The sequence below is a fragment of the Chroicocephalus ridibundus genome, chromosome 2 (assembly GCF_963924245.1).
Source record: "Chroicocephalus ridibundus chromosome 2, bChrRid1.1, whole genome shotgun sequence".
In the NCBI taxonomy this organism is placed as follows: Eukaryota; Metazoa; Chordata; class Aves; order Charadriiformes; family Laridae; genus Chroicocephalus; species Chroicocephalus ridibundus.
In genome coordinates this window covers 84,380,757-84,404,317 of record NC_086285.1, presented here as the reverse complement: position 1 = coordinate 84,404,317, position 23,561 = coordinate 84,380,757, and positions in this window count along the sequence as shown.

The following is a 23,561-nucleotide window of genomic DNA, read 5'->3' as shown; positions in this document are numbered from 1 at the left end:
ATGAATAAAGTCAGGCAACACCAAAGAATGAATTACTTCATAGCTAGGTTCCAGTGAATTTTTAATGCAATGTAAGACATGACTTTTACTTCCCTCTTTGCCTATGAAAAATCTGATCTTACTTTTCAAAAATAGGAATCATAGTTTGCATGTATTCATCAAATTCTGTTCTGATCAGTGATGTTGACTGTCATCCTTCACGAAAACCTACATCTACACAGTTTGGAGGCTTTTTTTACCCCTTTGCAGTCATCTGGAGTATTTCTGGTTTAATTGTCTTCACTGCCTTCTTTCAACGACAACTATGATCTCACGTCCAGTAATGACTATGTATTGTATTGAATATGTAATGTATTGAATACATATGTAATGTATTGAATTTAATGTCAGTAGAGAAGCTGGTGATCAGATGGTGAAAAATTGGGGCTAAATATCAATGCAACATTGTCTCTAAAAAGATAAGATCTTTACAACATTTTTTTCAAAATCTGATCTCTCAAAATAAAAAAAAAATTGTAGTATATACAGACCATGCAGTGCTCAAGAAGAATTTATTTTCTGTATATTGACTAAGTTTGTGATCTCTCTTTGCTAAAGGAAGGTGAAAAGTCTACAGTCTTTCAGATTTGTGGGGGTTTTTGTGTTTGTTTTTGTTTGGGTGTTTTTGGTTTTTTTGTTTTTGTTTTTAATTTGTTTTTAAGCATCTACTGGATGTTTATCCAATAGAAAGTAATATGATATTGTTATATCATTTCGCACGCAAGTTAAAAAAGGCCTTTATTTGCTATTAACTTTTGGACAGTTCTAAATTGGGCTCAATTTGAACCCATGACCTCAAAGTGAAAGGCTCGTAATCCCATTACTAAACTTGTGATCCATGTGTTTCTCTTCAATGTATGGGGTTTTTTCCCACTGTAGAAGTTCTTTTGCTAAACTGGCCTATATTTCAATGCAAAAAAATGTTCAGATCCAAGTTTTAATATTCATATCCCATTTTTATTCTACTAACACAGTTGTAATTGCTTCCTTTTTCAAAAGCTAGTCTCTGCCAGATTTTTCATTATTTTTTTTCCCATGCTAGAAATATCACATTTTTCGGACTTAGAAACTATTATTATAAGAAGCATCTTGGAATATAAAGCAAAAAGCTTGCAGAAACCTTCAACATTTCTCTGATTTCTTCAATTTAATCCCAAGTTTGACTGCATTTTTTGGACTTTGTTTTCTAGAATGCACAATAACAGAGGATAATTTGATTGATATATTAAGCAGCGGTTCCTTTAAAAGTGATGTCATATCTGTTTCTGTAAAAATAATACAAGACCTGAAAGGTTATTGACATTTCAGCAAAAGAAATAGATTTCGAGTTGCTGGCTAGCAATGTGTTCTTTAGAATTCTTTTTTTACGTTTCATCAAAGACAGTGTAATTAACCTTAGAGCAATGGATAAAATCCACCATCATCAATTGACAGAATAACTTTGTCTTCTAATGCCTACTGGTTATAGAGTGTTCTTCCAATAACACTTTTCTTCATGTAAAAGCTGTATCAGAACTTTTCACCACCACCTCAGGTAGCATTCTGCCCCCTCCCTCTCTATACCAGTATCAGATACCCGTGAGCTTTATGTAGTAAAGGAATAGTGGGAAGTATTTATTTTTCTAAAATACTTAAAAAATTAGGAGAGGAGAAGAAAGGAAAAATCTCTTCTGGTTTAAATATTTGGTGGTGTGGTGTATCATCCTTATAAATTAAAAAAGATTTATCCTATCTACATCTTTTATATCTGCAAAGATTTACAGACCTTAAAAGGACAAACATACATGCATCTCTATGAGGGGAGTCTTATGAAACCATAAATGTATTCAAGAAGAAATCATAACATACTTCTTCACACAGTTGCTACAGGTTAGTCTACAATGCTAAATATTTATACAATGCAAATAAATTTTATAGTTTTTCTAAAGTAGGTGCTTAACATGACCGGTTTTATTGCATAATCACATTTTGAATTTGGAATATTCCCTTTGCAAGCGCGATGTAAGGTAATTCTTTCTTTTAAAATCTTGCGGTGACTCGTAATGATGGTTTCTCTTACTGTTAACAGATATCACTGGTGACGAGACAAATTCAGTTTCTGGTTTTGATGTAAAGTCCAATTTCATTGGGCCAATATGTTTCATTGCAGAGAATTTATTCTGCTTATTTCAATCTGCTAACAAAAGCTTAGGCTGAGAACAGCAAAGGAAATTATTCTAGGAGATCATTTAGCAATTAGAAGAAAATGCACAATTGTATTTCAAAATGCTGAGATTTAGAAAGTGTTAATAATTTCTCCAGATCAATGAAATTAAAAATAAAAAAGATTTTGTTGATCTTTTATATGATAGGAAAAAGAAAAAAAAAGAGATGTGAATGCTTTTTCATTCCTTTGAAATATTGATAGGTAGCTTTTATTAGTTCTTAGATATTCTTTCTTCAACAATCCAGTGTACAACTGCCAACGAGATGGTCTTAATAAAAAGAATAAATGAGATAGCCAGTGACATAATTTTGTCCTTCCTTGCAATTCATGTCTTTTAAGTACCTCATGTTTCATATTGTACATATCTTGCCATTAGTTCACTACACAGTCCTTCTGAATTGGTCATATTTACCCTATTTTAATTCTGTTTACCCTCTTACCCTCCCAGTTATCATCTACCCTAACCTGAGCTGTTCACAGACTGTGCATCCTAACTTGTAATTAATCTCTAAGTAAATAGCTTTTCTGTTCAGCCTCTGCTTTCCACGATTTCAGTAATTTCAGTAATTTCTTTTCATGCCCTAGCATATTTTATGACTTCTTGGCAATGACCATGGATGTCTCCTAAGCATTTCTCCCTTCCCTGATCCTTCTTGGACTCTCTGTCCCTGGGCTGAATCTCTGCGTGGTCACAGCAGTTGCCTCATTACCTCATCTCATTCTGACAGATGCTGTTTTCTTTGTTTTTGTCTACTGTGGTTCTTCAGTTCCCATAGAAACCTGTTTAGATGCACAGCCAATTCAACTTGATATTTTAGCTCTCTCTTGTCTAGAGACAGGAGTGGTACCCCCAGGTGGAAAGATTGCCTGGGCCTGGCTCCCCCAGCCTAAGCATGAGGAAGAAGCGTGCCTACGCCATGAATTCACACTCTCAGAGGGTTTGAGTTCAGAGTAACCAAGGAATCATTAAGTTCTGTGGTGCTCATTACAGACCTTCGTTTCTTAGATGCAAGCCAAATCACAATTCCTATAAACACTAAAAATATGTAGCGTTTCCAGTGCTTTTAAGTTTTGACAGCAGCTGCAGCAATAACAGCTCCTAATTTCATGCCTTTATAGGGTTTCTTTACAACCACTATGAATAGAAACTCAGCTTTTCTGAAAACAGAGAGAGAATTTTCTTAGAAATCAATGATTTCAGGTCATTCTTGCCTGTGAAAACTTCCTATTTGTCTCAGGTAAGAAGGATTCTGTGGATCTTTTTTAATGCACCAAGTAGAGAGGCAAGAACTGCAGTGGAACATCAGGTTTGCTAGGCAGAGAGATGTAAGGCGATATCTGTGTCTCTGCCAAATGTTGGGTTTGTCAGAATCACACCCAACTTTATGAAATTAAAATAAAACATTTAAGAACCTGGAAGTGTAAATTAAAGCATAAAACTTTTAATTGTTAGTAGTCTCTCTGCCTCAGCTGATGCACCTGCCCATTGAACCTCGGCATTTGCAACTATGTCTTAACTTGGCACCAAATCCCACATACCTTTTTCACATGACTACCCTGCTGAATGTCAGCAGACCTCCACCTATGAATAATATTATAACATTTGATTAGCTGATTTTGAGATTCTTCAGATTTTAATGTTGTGTAAATCCTATGCAGATGTATGCTGCTATAAAGCAGTAACAGTTGTTGTTGTTCAGGAATTTATTTTCAACTATTGTGAAAATGTTATTGAAATATGATAATTACAGGAGGGAAAAAAAAATGCTGTATCTAGAATAGACTGAAAAACATTTTTCATCTGCTTACTGCTCCATCTCTGGATAGATTTTTCTATTCTTCAACACACTGTGAAACGTGGTCCTGAATACTGATAAGCAGTAATGCTCTAGTAGTAAATTTAAGACACAATAAAATAAATTTTCAATGAGTGGAGCTTAATAAGGCAGGATACTTGTTGTTATTCAGGCACCTGTATCTTTTTTGGTCAACATCTTTCAAAGAAATTTTAGGATGTAAAATCCACAATTTGGGTGTACACACAAAAGTCCTAGTTCCTCTTGTTGCTTCTCTTTCAGAGACTTGTATATGAAAAAAAATATATTAATGTCTTGTTTCATTTGACCTAGCTTTAGCTGTTAGGTGAAAATTTCTCACTTGTGATCCAGTCTTTGTAATTAAAGTTATTTGTTTTCATAAATCCATTGATCTGAAAAGAGAAAATAAGTGATGCAAATTCAACGATGGAAAATAGAAAACACAATACAGTAGGAAGGATTAGATCCTTAAATCTCTGAATGAACATCTGCAGATCCTGAAAACTTGCTTATAACAGCTGATTCATTTTCAGAGCACCTGAAGGAGAAAATTATAATTTCTCAGTTTTGTCTAATTTACAGCATGAGGCAAAACAGTTCTGGGGTTTTATTTGTCTGTTGGATTCTTAATGGTGGAATTCTTGAAGAAATATTCACTACTTAGCATTTGTCAGTCTCTATTTTCTTAGTTAAATTGTAAATGTTTCTCTTCCTTTTAAAAAGTAAATAGGGAAAACCACTGAATTGATGAGAACCATCCTATGTTAGGCCACAGATACAATTATAGGGAATAAAGTTGGAGATTTTTCCACTTTTCAGGGGTAAATTGTGCTGGTCGTGAAGGGAACTGGACAAAGGAACAGAAAGATATAAAGTTCTTCAATACCTCAGTACCTAAAATATTTGTGGTGTTAGTTTGGTTGCATTCTTGCCTCTCATTCGTGTAGAGGTGCGTTCTCTCTTTTGACAGGATCCAGTGACCAGTCAGTTCAAAACTTTCCAGTTTAGGTCTTTCCTTAGAATTATTTAAGGTCTGTGGAGCAAGAGAAAAAAATTCCTCTATTCTTCAATTTTTTTATTTTTTGTTTTTAAGCATGAGGGGTGCATATGTAAAGAAGCAGAGGCTTGGGTCATTGTAGAAAACCACAGGGAGGAGATAAAAGGGAGATATTTGAGGAAAAAAGTGAGACTGGGAATTTTTGAGTGGAAAGAAAAGAGTGGAAATAAGGCTAGGTGGGGAAGGAAAATGCCAGGTTTTAGGGAGAGGAAGAGGAGAGTAAAAATAATTTAGAGAGAAGAAATTGAAATTTAATAGAAGCGAATGAGCAGAAGCGTGTCAGAGAAGAAAGAAGCAATGGAAACATACGCATGGAAGTGGATGACACTAGGAGGAAAGTCTGGAGGGAAGAAGGTATTAGTGGTGTTGGGACACAGCATGAGTCTGTCAGATTGCACAGTAGGAGAGAAACAAAGGAAAGTGTATTTGTACTTGAAGAGCTGGAAAATGAAATGTGTGAGCTTTTGGAGTTACAAAGAAATCTCTTACACAATGTAATAAGCAAAATTGTTCTATCTTGCACACTTTATTAAGGATCATATGCTCTAGTGAGTACTTTCATCAGTATTGTGAACCTCCCACACTTATAAAAGAAGTAAAGGCATAACACCCTTCCTTGAACAAACAATGAGCTGTAGTGGTGTGAAGAATTTCAAAATAAAAAATAAAAACGGGGGTTTTTTTGTGAATGGTAAAATAATTCTGAATTATAGTCTAGTCTATTAAAATAAATTGAGTGACCTGTCTGTCACCTGTCCACCAGTTTAAAATGAAATGTCAGGGTGGCATTTGGTCGTTTTGCAGTGAGATGTCAATGATGTCAGAATGTAACAGGATAAAAGAACATTTCAATCACATACGCAAAGAGATTATATAGACAAAATAGCTACCTATTGAATCCAGTAATATAGTCCTCATGTACTTTTTTTGAGGAATATTCCCTGAAGTAGAATAACAGCTTGGGCAGCATCTGCGTTTGTTAGAATTTCAATCAATGTTGTAGATTATTCTTTGCTAGTAATTTTTGTTGCCATTGTATTTGATTGCTTTACTTAAAATTCATAAATGCTGCCTAAGTGATAAAATGTCTGAGAATTGTCAGTGATATGTTCTTTTTTTATCTTCTTACTAGTAATAATCATAATGGAATATGATAGACTTTCCAGCTCTTGTTTAATAGAAAGCCAATTACATTGGAATTGTTCTTGAATGATCAAAAGAAAATAAAATTTCATTCTAATGGGCTAAGATATTCAAATGTGTTTTGATGAATGAGGAGTATATTGATGAAAATTACACAATCTAATTACTTCATGCAGATGCCATATCCAGACTGCATGGTATGTACTGGTAAGTGACTATTGCATTGCTACTACTGCTTTAATTAATGGGTAAGAAAAAAATATTCCATGTCAATTCAGCATATAATAATACACCATGTACAGTATGTTTCCTTCACCTGTCTAAAGGCAAAAAAAAAAAAAAAAGCATAGATATAATCTAGTAATCCCTTAAACAGCAAAAAGTTCCAGGATAAACATTGTTTTTTTAACTCTTCTGGACCAAGCGAAAATAAAAATTCAGGCCTTTATTTGAAAGCTAAGTAAACTAATGTTGATTTAAAAAAATGTGTGTCTAGACCTTAAAGTGACTACATCAGTATTGTAGTACTGAAAGCAAAATAAAACTGAAATTTAGTTTAGAATAAGAGACAGCTTCCCATGAATAAAAATGTTTAAACTATATGTTCTGCCACCTCAGACTGTATAGATGTTTTCTTAGTAGTAATTACATACAAGCAATCCCGTACCACAACTACATTCACTCACTAAAAATACACTCAGATTTTCACATCCCAAGTTTGCTGGTTTTATGTAATGTTTGTTTCTCTTTTTAACTTGAAGGTGGTAAAAGATTTTCAGAGATCTGGGCACCTTAAATCTAAAAGCTCACATATTCCACAAGCACTCTTGAAAAGGCTCTTCTAAAATGTCACTTTTGGTGTAGTTTAAAAAAGGCCTCAGAGCTTAAATATTCCTCCTCCAGCTCTAACTTGTATATATTATTCAGCTGTCAGATTTTTCTTTAATATTTTATTATCTGCATTATCATTTTGAAAAAAAAAAGCAGCAGCTAGGGATCACTATAATATATCCTACTGTGCTATAAGGCACAAATAGACAAGCTCAAGACTGCAGTGAAGCACTTACAAATATCTTTGCAGTTGGAAATTTGAAGCAAAAATACATGATTACTTGATACAACGTTTAAGCTTGTAGTTATGTTCTCTTCTTGCAGGCAGGAGGAAAGGAAGAAGTAAAGATTCTGTCCTCATCTTCCAATTGCATGATACAGATGCTGAAGACAGCCCTTTGAGGCATATTTGAATTGCTACTTAGCTAAAGGCCCAAATGATATTTTCCAAACTAACACTCTCCTTTTTAGACTTTTTCATAACTAGTGTAATGACTTAAAGGTCAGTTCAAATTGAATATGTCATTTTCATTTAATTTAATGACTCCTAATACTCAGAAGCTTTACCTCTGATATGTTTAAGAGAAAATAATGCTTCCAGTGTCTACTAGTAGTGTTAATCTATTTACTTGAACTGTGGCTACTTGTTTTTCGCTGAATTGTCTTTTCTCATCAAGAATGTGGTTATTACAATACTTACTGTGAACTGATAATCTGCTACACTATTTGTACTCCTTCAACTGAGGTATGAGCAAAATACACTACTCACAAACCTGTGCTCTCTCAGTTGGCAGTTTGTTAGCTCTCAGCAAAACTTAATGATACCTGATTCAGTCTCATGGTTACTAATGAAATGGTCTGATTTCTGCATCAGAGACATTCATGACAAGCCAAATTGATGGAACCCTAATATCCTTCATTCCCTCTAACTTCTATATGCAGTGTATATTTTAGAAAAAATGTATCGAGAAGGCAGCCAGATTAGCTGCAGAAGGAAAAATTTGCAAGGAAGGGGGCAAATATATACCTTAAGTATTTTTTTTGACAAAGCCTAGTGCTTTCCAGTGAGGAGAGAAGTACAATCAGATGTACAAATTTATCACAAAATATTGCCTTCTATTTATATTGGTTCTTAGAAAATAAAACATCTCTTTTGTGCATGTTTTCAGATTTAATTTTCATGTATACCTTGCTGACAAACTTTTTTTTTTTTTGGTCTGGTTCAATGATACATAAGGTTTGATATGGTCTTTTAAAATAAAGCATGTAACACTAATAAGTCATGTAAACATGTGTCTTGATAAGGTCACATACAAGACTTACTTTTACAAACAGTAGCTAAAACTTTGTTTTAAAATGACCTTGCGCAAAAGAAAGTCCAAAAATTCTTTTAATTAAATTAAACAATGTACAGTGCTTTGGGAGAATAACTATGAATGTGTTCTTTACATTTCTGTAGTGACATTATCAGCCGTGGAAAAAGGAAAACTTAGAAAAGCAAATTGTTAGAAAGTGGATTACATGGACTGGGGAGATGAATGCAACATACCAAAGCAAAATTGAAATGACTATACTACTTCTATTACTGCTACAAAAATTTACCTTCCTAAAGGGTTTAGCACAAACCAGATATGAGGTGTGAGAGAAATAAGATTTTATTTGTAGTTTAAATAAATAACCCACAAACTGAACATTAAGTGAATGAAAACTTCTGATGAAAACAAATGACATGCCTTGAAAGTATGAAAATTGTTCATTAAAAACAATCACCAATTTTGTTAATAAAAAAGGCAAGAGTAACACAAATCCCTTAGATATTCATGCTTGCAGAAGTACATAGGAAGAATATGCTCCCTAATAAATAGCTCCAAATATCTCCAAATATCTGCAACTTTTTTCTCAGGAACACTATGAACTATTTGTGCATATTAACCTGAAATTTGAATTACCTCTTACGTCTTTGAGACACAATTAGGCTCATAATCAAACTTGGAGCACTCTAAAAGGTACTATTTACATTTTATGTACTGAATAAATACTATTGTGATCAACTTATGAATATCCAGGTTCAGTAGAGAATGACTTTTTAATGTGGTGGTTATAAGCATGCTGCACTATGTAATATACAACAGTTTTGTCTTGAAAGCTCTAACCTTGGTTAATTTCTTGTGATTAGATTATAATGTAAATAATACACCTACATGTTAAAAATGCATTCGTTAAATATGCAGAAAAGAGAATAATGATGAGCGACTAGAAATCTTTAAGCTTTCTGCTAATGTGAAACTGTGACAATTGTCAAACTGTGATCCCACGGTCATTGTAATGTAGATACAATGTAGTTAAAATCAAATTTAAAAGTGCTATTGCATGGTATTTAAAAAAAAATAAGCTTGTGGAAAAATCTTTAAAAATTCTATCAAACAAAGCTTAAAACAAAAAAAAACCTGAAAAAACCAGATTTTTATAAATCAAATTTAGATTAATTATCACATTATTCATGAATTTGGCTCTTCCTGTAGGAAAAATATGCTGACCCATGAGGTAATATTAGTCAACAAAGATTACTTAGGGTATCTTGTTAGAATTAGATTTCAAATCATATTCCAGGGAGTCAATAACTTCATGTTCTTTTGGGAGAATGTTGTATTGGGTCTTGCTGAGATGGAGTTAATTTTCCCCATAGCAGCCCTCACGCGTACTGAAGCCCTGCTTGCTAGGAAGTGGCTGGATATCGCCTGCTGATGGGAAGTAGAGAATAAATTCTTTTGTTTTCCTTTGCTTCCGTACATGGCCTTCGCGTTTGCTTTATTAAACTGCCTTTATCTTGACCCACAAGGGTTTTTTTCCATTTTATTTTATCCCCTCCCTGTCCTGCTGAGGAGGGGAGTGATAGAGTGGGTTGATGGGCATCCAGCCAAGGCCAATTTACCACAGTCCTTTTTGGCACCCTATGTTGGGGCTCAAGACAATGGCAGTTTTGTATTAAGCATGCTATAGCTATAGTAGTTATCAAGTGGGAAGCTCCTGAGCAGGTCACAGATTTTGTTGGCTGCACTGCTTATCTCTATTTTGCTGAGCTCAGGAACGTATTAATACAAATAGTGGCTATGTGCTTTGCCCTGGCATTGATGGCCTTGCTGTGATGCAGGAGCTATCTTGTGGAGAGAATGAGGGAATGCATCTCCCTCTTCCTACCCAGGGCTGATGTGGATGCTTTTATTATGCAGGTTCCCAAGGTCCTTGTTCACCCTTACATGAACTGTTTAATGCTACTAATTAACCCTGTTGGTATATTATGGGTTTTGTGGTATCTGGTCTCATCCTGATGTAAGAGAAGACAAATTTTTGGTGAGGCCATACTGAAATGTGCCCTGAGGTGGACAGCCTGGATGGCAGGGTGTGTGGAAGGATTGTGCAAAGCGTTTGATGGTATCTTGCATGACATGCTGGTCTCTAAATTGGAGAGATGAGCATTTGATGGATAGACCACTTGGTGGATAAGGAATTGGTTGGATAGCCACACTCAGAGGGTTGTGGTCAATAGCTCAATGTCCAAATGGAGATCAGTGACAAGCAGAGTTCCTCAGGGGTCAGTACTGGGACCAGTGCTGTTAACATTTTTGTTGGGGAAACGGACACTGGGATTGAGGACACCCTCAGCAAGTTTGCCGATGACACCAAACTGTGTGGTGCAGTCGCCACGCTGGAGGGGAGGGATGCCATCCAGAAGGAACTGGGCAGGCTTGAGAAGTGGGCCTATGCCAACCTCATGAAGATCAACAAGGCCAAGTGTAAGGTCTGCATGTGGGTTGGTGCAGTCCCAAGCACAAATACAGGCTGGGCGGAGAATGGATTGAGAGCAGCCCTGAGGAAAAGGACTTGGGGGTGTTGGTGGATGAGAGGCTCAACATGAGCCAGCAATGCATGCTTTCAGCCCAGAAAGCCAACTGCATCCTGGGCTTCATCAAAAGAAGTGTGGCCAGCATGTGGAAGGAGGTGATTCTGCCCCTCTACTCTGCTCTGCTCTGGTGAGACCCCACCTGGAGTACTGCATCCAGCTTTGGAGTCGGCAGCAAAAGAAGGACGTGGACCTGTTGGAGGTGGTCCAGAGGAGGGCCATGAAGATAATGAGAGTTCTGGAGTACTTCTGTCCCAGTTTGGGGTGGATCAGAGCCAACTGCCTGTTCAGTGAGAGAGGCTCTTGCTCTTATTTGTTGCTGTGGCAACCAGGGTCAGCTGACTTGGTTGTTTACCCCATAGAGGGGTTGCACCTGTGGTGAGGCGTGGACAGGTCAGGTGACCCAAACTGACCAATAGGATATTCTATCCGATCCACCATACTCAGTATAAAAGCTGAGGGCTTCTTCAATGGCTCTCTTTTTTCAAAGACTGACATCTGAGGAGGACCTGTCAGTTTGTTTACCTTTGATCCTGATCTGTGGGTTCCTGAATTAAGATTGAGAATCCAGTTCCTATCCGTAACTGAGTCCAGTCTGGAACTTTCCCAGTGCCTGGCAGTGGCATCTCCCTGGGAGCTTGATATGGTTTTGTATCTATTTGTATATATTGTATCTATTTGATTATTTCCTTTTTATTTTATTTTTAACATTTTATTAAGTAGTTTAGTTTTTTCTAAACTCATAAATCTGTTTATCTCTCTTCTTCCTCTCCTGGGAGAGAGATAGGAGAGAGCATCTGTCATCTTGTCACTGGCCAAATCCATGAACTGTCCTATGAAGAGAGGCTGAGAGAGCTGGGGTTGTTCAGCCCAGAGAATAGAAGGCCTCAGAGAGACCTTATAGCAGCCTTCCAGTACCTGAAGGGGGTGTACAGGAAAGATGGGGAGGGACTTTGTCAGGCAGTGTAGTGATAGGATGAGGGGTAATGGTTTTATACTGAAAGAGGGTAAATTTAGATTAGATATTAGGAAGGAATTCTTTACTCTGAGGGTGGTGGGACACTGGAACAGGTTGCCCAGAGAAGTTGTGGATGCCCCATCCCTGGAAATATTCAAGGGCAGGTTGCATGAAGCTTTGAGTAACCTGGTCTAGTGGAAGGTTTCCCTGGCCATGGCCGGGGGATTGGGTCTTTAAGGTCATTTCCAACCTAAACCATCTACGATGTGGGCACGTTCCTAGGATGGTTAAGTCCCACCTGGGACTTTACACCTGAACAGGCAAGCAACTCTGCAAACTGACTCACCACCTGATAGAAGGGTGCCTTGCCTACCTGAATGAAAACCAGCAGTTTCTAGCACTGTACTGGGGCCTGGCGTATGCCTATTGAGCCACAGTTCAGTACTATCAGAAGACTGTGGTTGAGGCAGGGACCCAAACTGCATCTGAGGATACCATGGTTGAGGCAGAGACCATCCTGTCCAAACAACTGTAGTAATTGCCCTGCTAGTGAAAAAGAAGCAGTAGACAAGGAAAACAACAGGTCCATATTATCAGGGATTGGACTAGATGATCTCCAGAGATCCCTTCTAACCCCTATCATTCTGTGACCTGGTGCTCAGTGCACATTGGTGCCATTATGGTACAGGGACACAGAACCCATCTGGATCTCTGGAGTGACAGGGGGGTGCCAAGAATTGTCTATATTGGAGGCTGAGGTGAGCTTAACAGGGGAGAAGTGGGAAAAGCACTCCATTGTGACCAGTCCAGAGGTCCATTGTATCCTTGGTATAGATTACCTCAGGAGAAAGTATTTTAAGGACCCAAAGGGGTACCAATGGGCTCTTGGTGTGGCCACTGTGAACACAGAGAAGATCAAACAGCTATGTACCCTGGCTGGCCTCCCAGAAGATCTCTTTGTTGTGGGATTGCTGTGAGTTGAAGAACAGCAGGTGCCAGTTGCTACCAGGACGGTGCACTAGTGGCAATATTGCACAAACTGACGCTCCATGGCTCCCATCCATGAGCTGATTCATGAACTGGAGAGCTAAGGACTGATCATCAAGACTCACTCACCTTTTAATAGTCCCATATGGCCAGTGCAAAAGTCTGATGGAGGGTGGAGGTTAACAGTAGACTGTTGTGGCCTGAATGAAGTGATGCCACCACTGAGTGCTGCTGTACCAGACATGTTAGAGCTCCAATATGAACTGGAGTCAAAGGCAACCAAGTGGTATGCTACAATTGACATTGCCAAGGCAGTTTTTTAAATTCTTTTGGCAGCAGAGTGCAGGCCACAGTTTGCTCTCGTGTGGGCAGGGTGTCCAATACACCTGGAATCCAGCCAAAGTCAACCCACCAAAAACCTGCAGCAGTACAAATATGGATTATATATTAAGAAAATATTTCTAATAATAAGTAAGGAAAAGAAATTGTGCACGGTTTCATCTTTGTTGTGGTTTAACTCTGGTAGGCAACTAAGCCCCACACAGCTGCTTGCTCACTTCCCCTGCAGCGGGATGAGGAAGAGAATCGGAAGAATAAAAGTGAGAAAACTTGTGGGCTGAGATAAAGATTAATAGTGGAAGCAAAAGCTGCACACACAAGCAAAGCAAAATAAGGAATTAATTCACTACTTTCCATCAGCAGGCAGGTGTTCAGCCATCTCCAGGAAAGCAGGACTTCCTAACATATAATGACTACATAGGAAGACAAATGCCGTAACTCTGAATGTCCGCCCTTCCTCCTTCTTCCCCCAGGTTTTATTGCTAAGTGTGACATCTCATGGTGTGGGATATCATGTCAGCCAGTTGGGGTGAGCAGTCCTGGCCGTGGCCCTTCCCAGTATCTTGTGCAACCCCAAACTACTTGCTGGCAGGGTAGTGTGGGAAACAAGGCCTTGATTCTGTGAAAGTATGGTTCAGCAATAAACTAAGGCATCAACGCTGTTTTCGTCACAAATCCAAAACATAGGACCATATGAGCTACTACGAAGAAAATGAACTCTACCCTAGCCAAAACCAGGACAATCTTGCATTTAAGATTTGCGTTTGGAACCTAGGAAAATTCCAAACTTTGCTACTGGACACACTTCCTGTGAAACCTTGTAAAAACTACTTAAAAACAGTGTTACGGAAGGGAAAAATAGATATGATCTGTGTAGCATTCATCTTTGAAACTCATTTCTTCAGCATACTACTTGACGCATGAACAGAAATGTGTATTATTAAATGTGTATTTAATGAGATGCAGTAGTTCCGCTAAAAATTTAAAATCAATGTTTCTGCCAGAATATAGCTGACGACTTTGAAGTCAAACCCCTTGCTCTTACTCACAGTTACTGGAGATGACTTTCTGTGATAGCCCAAGTATATACACTCCAGTAGGGTGATACGCATTTGCCAGACATTTCAGGTGAGCAATGCTCACATGATTGTACATCAATGTGCCAGGTCATCTCAACTTGGATTCTTTCAGTGGTCAGTCTAACAGTGTAGTGTCTCAGAAACTTGCACTGAACAAAATGAGGAAATAGTGAATTGTTTGTTTGGAGGAAGGATGTGAAGCTGTGAGTGAGAGACATTGGGAAGCTGGCTTCATAGTCAAATACATCATGTGTTGTAAATAAACTCTGAATGAATCCCCAGAAAATCTTCCGCATAACAGAACATCAGTCTCCTGAACCTGTAAGGAATAGGAGACATCTTGGAAACCATTTACATCTTCTATATTATTTAGCTATAACAAGTCCACTATGAAGTGTTATAAATTTGTTGGACTTAATTTTCTTAGATCATATCTACTCCTCTATTCTTTTTAATAGTAAGATGTCCGTTTTCCACAGTATTGTCAATATCCCGTCTTTGTGTCTGTTCCAGTCTGAGGATTTTTTTCTTCCATTAGAGGTGAAATGGGCAAAATGGTTTAGGTAAGGTGTGAGCATTGCTCCTCTTTCCTTTCACTGGAAATACATGATCTGCGATCGCATGGCTGTGCCCTATTGATAAGCGTGTTGTACAATCAAGTAATCTCATGGCCAATCCTGTTGTCTTTGTCATTTCCAAGACATTTTCTACCAAACACAAGAATTTCTTGTTTCTCCCTAACTATGCAGTCTGATGTGCACAGCACTGTCAAGGATTTAGGCTGCCATTCTCAATCTATGTGAGCAATGGTGAAACATAGGTGAGACATACATACCTGTGTTCACTTTTAATTCTCAGTATAATAATATGAGCCAAATACAATCATCAGTATTGTTCTTGCTGATCTTGTGAAGGAAGTTCAGTTATTCTTCATATGGTTGGGAAAAATGCCTTGTTCTGTTAGAATTCTTAGAGGATTATGATATTTTGGTAAGTCATGTTAGGTCTGACGTGATACAATACAAGGTCTTCACTTTTTTTCATAAGGGTATCAGAGGTTATTTTTATTCCCCTGGGGTTCTTGCTATTGATATGTTTAAATATGTAAAACTCTAATGGAAAAAAAGATAGTATAGTATAAATAATATACCTATTAAAGGTAATGCTGAATCCTAAAACTTGATTCTTTGCTCATCTCTAAGGAAATCTTCATTGAATTGGATTTAGGATTGCATTACTGCTGGAGTAGAATAAAAGCAATAAAATTTACTGAATTCTGACTTCAAAAGTTGATGTTTTAAATTACATTAGATATGAGGTGGAAATATAAATATTAAAAATAAATACGAGGAATGGATAGTAACTATTTCTTTGTGACTGTGTGATTTGTCAGCTGCTGCAATTGCAGTTCCCTGTGTTACTGGGTTTTTATTTTGTTCTGTCAGTTATGATAGCTGTAACATTCATAATAATGCAGGTGACTATACAGTGCAACAGGTTGCTGTAGCTTTCTTTTAAAAAACAATGAACTTTTTTTTATTCTAGATTTGGCATCAAAATACAGTATTTCAAGATCTGGGGTCGTTGATAGTCATGCCAGAATACAAATTCTGAGTTCATATAATTGAAATGGTGTTTGTATTTATATACCTTATAGAAAATTGGTGTTTAATTTGAAGCAGAAGTTAATCTTGGTATTTTGAGCTATGTGATGTCTGTGCAGAAGCTGCTATTACTCTCATACTCAGAAATCTGGACTATACGAATATGCAATTGTAAACCTGATACAAAAGCCGAATGTTGTTACTAAATGAGTCCAAGATCAGTGTATTTTAAATTTGTTTTAAATCTAATAAAAACCCCCCTTTATATTTTATATTTATGTTGGTATAGTGGATTTTATTTCATGAATCCCAGGTTTTATAAGTTTTTCATGTCATTATGTGATTGACTCTTAGAATTTGACAGATGTGCACAGCTGATGCAAATGTCTGTGGAACATATATTTCTAGATTTCCACATCCTGTCGTACTGGTTTTGGACAGTTTTCTTTGGCCTACTGCTTGCACACACCCTGGTTCCTTTTGAAGCTGGCTGATCATGGGATGTAATTCCACATTCACTCAGGCTTTTATAGATATGTGTATTTAAGCCAGCTGTATGGCAATAAGCCATTGGCTCAAATCACTAGAGTCAGTCATCTATAATAAGCTTTAACAATAGCACTATTGCACAGCTACATACACTTACAAATTTCTGTTCTTGGTCATTTTGAGAACCAAACTTCTCATACGGTACAAAAATTTCATTCTTCTTTCATACAACACACTGTTGCTCCGTGTAGCTGTTCATTGTTTGTCAGAAATTCGTATTGAGCAACACAATTAAAGTTACTTAATTGTTGTGGCACTGATTGCAGTATTCTAGCCTCTGCTGCTTTAGTTGTTTTTTGTGCTCTCAGAGTTCTGGATGAAGCCTTCTCCACCTGAGGGGAAATAGTACATCCTTTCTTTAACCTTGAGTGCAGTACAAGAAAAGAGACTTCTGAATAGTGTTAAGGCATTTTCTCTTTGTTTGGATTGCTCTTTGGAGGTGCTAAAATATACCATATAACATAAAGAAAGCATGTAATCAACACTAGATTTTTCCATGCAATAGTTTCAAATGATTCTGCTTTTACAACTGAACTTGAACATGACAAAATCTTGTGTTGCTAGTTGGTGGGGCTACACAAGTTAAATTTTCTACTGATAAGAAAATGTTGTTAAATATTATGTTTAACAAGTATTATTGAAATGAGAGTAAATGGCATTAAAATGTTAAGATCTTGTAGGGAATCTAGGTTTTAACTTGGTGGTACAGTAGCTAGTCAGCTCTATTTTATTTAGTCAGAGCTGTTCTATTTGAGTAGTACATTATTGAAAGCTAAACCAAAACAAACCTGCCCGATGATATGGCAATCTAACCAAGCAAATATGTAAAATGAGCAGTGAACATAAGTTTAAAGTATTGTTTAGTATGACTGTAAATGAATAGTTATTGCCTCACTGTTTTCTAGTGTTTGCAGTGGGTTTTTTTACTTGTTAAAAGGAACAAGCAATGGATTTAAGAGGGAGCTTTAAGAACAGATATGCAGAGGAAGACTTGTTTGGCTTTGCCATGTTATTTAGAGCACATCTTTTATAAGCTATGAAGAAAAAGAACAGGAAGAGTACAACAGTGAATTTTGATAATGTTATCTCTAAGTGAAAACAAATGCCGTTAATTGCTGAAGTTCAGTATGGAATCTCAACTCTGACATCAGAAAAAAGTTCACAGGCTTAGTTAAAGAACCCCGCACCAGGAATATGAATAATTTACCGTCGTTGTCAGGAATAAAGAGAGTTACAGCAGAATATAATAGAATGGCAAAACCTAAAAGCAATGAATTAGGAAAATGAAATTCACACAGCAACATTGTATCCTGCTCATATCAGTTCAAAATAACATTAAGCCTAGAAAAGAGAATATTTCAGTGTTTGAACCTGAAGACAGGTTGGAGACCTATGGACTGACATCAGAAGTTTTTTCCTAGGGGCAGCATACATAAAGATTTTAGAGCATGGTTTCATAATGTTTGATCTGATAAAACTGGAAGCATCTAAACTCTTGAGGAAAATTACTGATGTATAGTCTTTTTTTAATAGCAATTTTAAGTACATTTCAGCATGTAGTATGAACATGACCATTATCTGTTCCCATCTTACGTGCTTAATGCAAACTTACTTAAAAAGTCAAGAGTGTAACTCAGAGATCGTTTTGCAAAAGAAAGTAAAGAACACCTGAAATACTTTGAGATGGTATGTAGCTGGAATTTGCAGAAAAAATCTTTAACATTATAAATTTGTTATCTGTTTCAAGATAAGTGATAGGTAAACTTTCTTTTTTGGTTGTGTTGAAAGACTGACATTTGACAGTGCAATTTGGTAGGATCAACAGCTTTCCGGGGTTTAGCCATATTCTATTTTTTTTTTTTATCTATCTGCCATGTTTAGCTAATTTCTATGCACTGTAACTATTAATGTTATCTTTTCTGGAAGATGATTTACTCCTGCCATGTGCTTGTCTTTTGTTTCAAGTTCTCCAGTTAAATTTGAGCTATACTTATTGCAAATAAAAGTAAATAAATCTCTTTGCACTGTTCAATATAGTGATCAAAAGGCTTATAATGAGATATATATGCAGATGTGCCTCTTGCCATACCCACTTGAGTCATCTCATTCTTTTGTTTATTGGATAGGTCATTGATAATTAAGGCATGACAGATTTTAAAACTACATATAAAACTCAATCTAGGAAGTAATGCTTTTTGACCTAATAGTGTTACACGCTAGTATATCATTTTAAATGTTTTTGTCGTCTAGCAAATGGAGGTAAATGAGCAATTTAACAATACATTAAAATATTTTGTGCATTGTGATTTACTTCATCTGTAAATTGAAATGTCAGAAGTGCTTCTATTCCACGTGTTCAGAAGTCACTAGGGATTTATTTTAGCTCTTGCTTAAAAAGCTGAAAATCAACAACATATTTTTGAGATAGGAAGGGATACCAGGGTGCAGTGAAATGCTTGTTTAGGCTGTCTCCACAGTTTCATGGATTTGGCAGATCTTCACAGACTTCTGTGTCTTTGCTGCTGTATTTTATATCTTTATTGGTATCAGCTGAATATATTGTGAAAAACTGCAGAATTCTGTTTCTGAATTCTGATTAAGATTATTAATGTTTTGTATGGATCTATACCAGGTTGGTATTTGCAGTTCATACATGGAGCCTTTTGCTTTTTTGCAGCATTTTTCCACTGTCTTCAGAAGCAGCTCAGAAAAGGGATAGTTGAGAAGTAGCAGGAGAGGACAATTGCTTTGAGGGCTCTGTTGCTGAGCTGTAGTTCTTCTAACCAGTAAGCCGGTTCCATTTAAGGAAAAGGTGATTTGTCAAAGGGAGACTGTTGACAAATTGATTAGTTCCAGTAACAATTCCAATCAGGCTTCCTATCAAGCAGAGCAAGAGGAAAGGCAAAAAGGAATGGAAGAGGAGCTTTTTGATTTTCAGTCATATTCAGCAGTTAAGACTGAGGAAGACCATCTGCATTCAGAACCAGAGATGGAGGAGGGATCCGTGGAATAGTCACACCGCCAGTGCATAAACTATTGAGCATGAAGGCCTTTGTCATTAAAGGGTCTTGCACTTTTGCCATCAGGCAAAAGGTAGTAAACATGTTGCTTTCCTTACTAGCAACCCATCAGATGGCTACTGTGAGATACTCAATTATATTTACCACGTTAATCTTATACCTTTATTCATTAGGTTTCCAGGTAATATTAGGCAGATGTTTGGTTTGGATGAGTGACAGTGGTGCTATGTATGTTGAAAGTCTGTTATATTTATCTCTGGTTTAGGCTGTCTTAAGCTGCTGTTGTCTTTGCTTTAATTTTTATAGATAACTTATTTTTTCCCACATGCATGTCATATCCCATTTTTCAGCTCCTTTTACTGTCAGTTCTCCTCCTTATCTATCTCCTTGTTAGACTTCCTGTTAGTCTAGGATCTGTAGCCCAATATGCACCAAACATGTCATCAACTGAGTGAGTGCAACAGACATCTCAATCCTGGAATAATATTCTGATGGAATAATATTCTGATTCATAAATAGTAGTATAGCCAGAAAACGTGTAATTTGTATTGATTCGTCATATAGTGACTAGTCAAATTAAGCACACAATAAGTGAGCAAGAGATATTTCAGCAGGAAATGCGGCTGCCAGGAGGAGGTGGAATAATCTTCAGAAGGAAGTGACATTCTATTACCTACTTATCTCCATTTTTCCATCATCTGCAACTGTAGGATCGAATTTATAGCTGAGGTTACTGCTTGCCACCACAGTTTTACTATAAAAATAAGTGATTCCCATTTATTTTAGGTGCCAGATTTGATCAATATTGAATGCAAATGTTTTGTGGACCCTTGGAAATGTGAAACATACACAACTTTTTCTATGCTGTTACTCCAGCCCCTTTTTTCATTTTACTGCACAGAGGTACCTTATTGCTTTCATGTACATGAATTATTTAATTGAGTTTAAAGACTCATTTCATACAGTCTAAACAGTCATTTCATACAGTCTCAGGGATAAATTGTTAGAAATAATAAAAATGGACACTTGCCATTTATGATTATGGATTTAATAGACAAACCCCATAATATTTGCAGTTGAAGATAGAGTGAAAATACAAAGGAATAAAAATGTAAATTCCTCATTCTAATCTGAGTTTGTAGTGAATTAACTCTGGCCAGTGGCTAAGCACTGCCCCTGCCCTTTGTTCACTCCCCTCTCCTGTGGGATAGGGAGAAAGTCAAAGGAAGGTGATAGGGCTCTTGGACTGAGATAATGACAGTTTAATAAAGAAAGGAAAAGCTGTGTTTGCAAGCAAAGTAAAATAAGGAATTTATTCACTACTTTCCATCAAAAAGCAAATGTCCAGTCACTTCCTGGGAAGCAGGTCCTCAGCACCTGTAGATGGTGCTTGGTAAAACAGCATAACTATCAATGTCCTCCTTCCTCCCTCTTTCCCTAAGCTTTTGGTGCTGATCTCAACATCACATGGTTTGGAACATCCCTTTGGCCAATTTGGGTCAGCTGTCCTGGCTGTATCCTTTCCCAACCTCTTGTGCCCGAGTCTGCTTGCTGTGGGGGTAAAGTGGGAAGACAGAAAGCCTCGATGTTGTGCAAGCACAAATTATTTACTCCTTCCAAGTAAACTATTCAGTTATTTTATGTAAATTTATTTTCATAGAATCATAGGGTGGTCAGAGTTAGAAGGGACCTTAAAGATCATATATTTCCAACCCCCCTGCCATGGGCACAGACACCTTCCACTGGACCAGGTTGCTCAAAGCCCCATCCAGCCTGGCCTTGAACACCTCCAGGGAAGGGGCATCCACAACTTCTCTGGGCAACCTCTTCCAGTGTCTCGCCACCCTCACAGTAAAGAATTTCTTCCTAATATCTAATCTAAATCTCCCGTCTTTCAGTTTAAAACCGTTACCCCTCATCCTATCACTACACTCCCTGATAAAGGGTCCCTTTCCATCTTTCCTGTAGGCTCCCTTTAAGTACTGGAGGGCTGCTGTAAGATCTCTCTGGAACCTTCTATTCTCTGGGCTGAACAACCCCAGCTCTCTCAGCCTGTCCTCACAGGAGAGGTGCTCCATGGGCTACCATGAAAATGATTTTGCTATTGATTTTTTTTTAAAAGATATTTTAGAGTTAGGCAGTTGTTAGGGACACTAATTCACTACTTGCTACATATTTATTAGTTTAAGGCAGGATTTGATTAAAAGGTCAAAAGCACTTTTACACTTGAAAATATGGTTTAGAACCCTGAAAGTACCATAGTCACTACTTACCACTTTGGTTCAACCATCTTTGGATATTCTAAAGTTTTCTGTAGTAGTAGAAAGACTGAACATTACTCAGTAATAACTCAGCAAGTAATTGTATGCTGGTTATGTTATACTTTGGGAGAGATTTTATGTTATAGGAAGGAGGATCAAAGTTGAAAAATCAGAGCAGGATGATCTCTTGTAGCTATTGAAACCTACTGTTTCACAAGGGATGTATATTCAGATAGGGCAGATGGGAACATTTCTAGAAACATCTGTTGTCCATCATTCTTCTGCCAGGCAACCCAGATGCTGTTGACAACTTGTATGTAAATCATGCTGACAATTTGTTCAATGTCTTTCCTGCTGTGACTGAGGTTGTTCTGGTCGTACCATCTATCCAATATAGAAGATACTGTGGTCCTGCAAGAGTGACTCCCAACTGTTTTGTTGGCCAATGAGCAATGGCAGTCATTAAATCAGTGAAAAAGTTTCTCTACCTAGAATTTATCTCTATCTTATAGAAGGAATAGTTAATTATTTTCCTGATTCTATGTGAAAATGAATATTAGATAGTAAATGTTATACAGGCTGTTATACAGATACAGATGTTATACAAAAAAAAATGCTAAATTGCTTTCTATGATTGTTCTTAGCCTTTTTCTTTTATTTTTTTAGTGACATTGGCAGATATTTCTCTGACCTTGTTTTTTAAAATTACGTTCATCTCAAGGATGTGACATACTAGGGGGAAATTGTGCATGTATTATTGTATAAATGTCAGGCTTTATAGTTTGCAAATGTTGCTATAAAATCTTTACATTCATAGGAGTGGATTTATACCCCATATCAAGCTGGAATCTATATCCTCCTAATTCTGTACCCTAAATGAATCAAAAAGATTCTGATATTGTGTTATGCTGGAGAGGGGGGATGTTTCTTTCATTCATAAGCCTCTCTAAATAATGGATTTTTCACAGGATTTTGATAGATTAATATAGAGCTGTTATACACTGTTTAAAAATCTCCTCTATTGTGAAGAAAAAAATATTTATGTAGAATGATATCCTACTTAAAGGCACTGGAATGGTATGGATCTATTATGAGGTGGGTAATGCATAGTTCTTATGTGACAATTAAGAAAGTCTTACAGCTTAATTATGATCTTTTTTAGTATACCAGGCATGAATGGACTAGCTGGTGGTACTCCCATGGTCAAATGTTAATGAATACAAATTTCATAGGATTCTCAAAAGAATCATAGAAGGACATTATATAATGATCTCTGAGTGCTTCCTGAGAAATACTGAATATGCTTCTGAATGTATATAACCCTTAATATATAAATATTCTTAATAACTTGCAAGAACATGTAGAATTAGAAGACCAGAAAACATATAACTGCAGACAACCCAGTGTCTGTACATTGTTAAGGTATCTAATAATTTGAGTTCCGTTCATGTGAATGCATTTGTTATCATTCTGTGATGCTACCTAGGTGAGTGCAGTGAATAAAACCTAGTCTTTATATTTCAGTTCAGTTTATGTAAATTAGACTATACTTTGGCTAATGCAAAATTACAATGCTTCCCACTTAATGGCATAAACAATTTAAAAAATATATTTTTATATCTTTCAGAAAGAAAGATGTTCAGAAGGCCAGACAAAATGATCACAACAGTAACATAGTCCCTAAAACTTCACCTCAGCATCTTTACAGAATGCCCATACACTGGACTATAATATGTTTTAGAAATATGCCCCATGATTATTTACAAACTT